The sequence below is a fragment of the Otolemur garnettii genome, unplaced genomic scaffold (assembly GCF_000181295.1).
Source record: "Otolemur garnettii isolate 467f Iridium unplaced genomic scaffold, OtoGar3 scaffold00105, whole genome shotgun sequence".
NCBI classification, from domain to species: domain Eukaryota; kingdom Metazoa; phylum Chordata; class Mammalia; order Primates; family Galagidae; genus Otolemur; species Otolemur garnettii.
The window spans coordinates 3,137,268-3,138,959 of NW_003852500.1; the positions used below are offsets into that span (position 1 = coordinate 3,137,268).

Below are 1,692 nucleotides of genomic sequence, written 5' to 3' on the forward strand. Positions count from 1 at the left end.
GCCCGCCACAACGCCTGGCCATTTTTTGTTTGCAGCTATCATTGTTGTTTGGCGGGCCCGGGCTGGAGATTCGAACCCGCCACCTTAGTTGTATGTGGCTGGCGCCTTAGCCGCTTGAGCCACAGGTGCCGAGCCACTTATCTTTTTCTTGAGACAGAGAGTCACTTTTGTCACCCTCATAGAGGGCTATGGCATCATTGCTCACAGCAACCTCTAATTCTTGGGCTCAAAGGAGTCTCTTGCCTCAGCCTCCCAAGTAAGCTGGGACTACAAGCACCAGTCAAAATGCCCAGCTATTTTTTTTTTTTTTTTTTTGAGACAGAGTCTCAAGCTGTCTCCTGGGGCAAGTGCCATAGCATCACAGCTCACAGCAACCTCAAACTCCTGGGCTTAAGTAATTCTCTTGCCTCAGCCTCCCAAGTAGCTGGGACTACAGGCACCTACCACAACACCCTGCTATTTTGTTGTTGTTGTTGTAGTTGTCCTTGTTGTTTTAGCTGTCCTGAGCCAGGTTCAGACCCACCACCCTTGTTGTGTGTGGCCAGCATCCTGCTGACTGAACTATAGGCGCTGCCCATGCCCAGCTACTTTTAGGCTGAGGTCTTGCTCTTGCTCAGGCTGGTCTTGAACTCCTGAGCTCAGCCAATCCACCACCTCGGCCTCCCAGAGTGCTAGGATTACAGGCGTGAGCCATCAAGCCAGCCAATAACTTAAAATCTTACAGTCATGTTAAGGAAGAAAGATAATCAAAAACATCTGAGTCATTTGTAAGATGTAATACTTTGGCTTCTATGATTGTTTGGCAAACGACTCTTTTCTCTGTCAAAGAATCAGGTTTTTGCCTTTTAAAATCTTCTAACTAGGGCCATTGAGACTTGGGCTAGCAGCTGTGGCTCAGCTGGCACTATTCATTCGTGGAGACCGCCTCTTCAGAGGTTGCCACTGTGGAGTCTGCCATGCAGGGGATGGTGTGCAGATGGAGCCCAGATATAGACAGTTTCTTCAGCTGACCAGGTGATCCTGGGTGAGATCTTCAACACAACCATGTGGTTCTGGATTCTCTGGCATTTTTGGCATGACTCAGATGCTGTGTTGGGTCATTTTCCATATCCAGATCCAGTGGACAGATGAAGAATTAGGTATCCTTCCTGATGATGAAGACCAAAAATTCAGATTCAACTCTTTGCAAGAGCCAGGTGAGAATTTCAAGATATTACAGACTTCGTGTTGTACATTAAAGTTGCAAATTAAAGTGGTTTGGTCAAGAACAACAATGAAAAAAAACTTCTAACTATCAGTTTGACTAGGTGAATGACTAGCTTTATAGTAAACTGTGATCCTGGGTTTTTTTTTGAGACAGAGTCTCACTATGTCACCCTCGGTTGAGTGCTGTGACATCACAGCTCACAGCAACCTCCAACTCTGGGCTTAAGCAATTCTCTTGCCTCACCCTCCCAAGTAGCTGGGACTATAGTTGCCTGCCACAACACCCACCCATTTTTTTTGTTGCAGTTGTTTAGCTGGCCCAGGCCAGCTTTAAACCTGCCACCCTTGGTGTATGTGGCTGGTGCCATAACCATCATGCTAAGCCTGTGATTCTGCTTTTAAAAAGTGTTTTTGGGGTGGCACTTGTGGCTCAAGGAGTAGGGTGCCGACCCCATATACTGGGGGTGGCAGGTTTAAGCACGGCCC

At 47.4% G+C, this 1,692-nt stretch overlaps 1 pseudogene; it reads left to right on the top strand.

The window, feature by feature from the left end:
• LOC105887685 overlaps window positions 1–1,291 on the top strand; it is a 4,224-nt pseudogene extending 2,933 nt beyond the window's left edge.
• The last annotated feature ends 401 nt before the right edge of the window (window positions 1,292–1,692 follow it).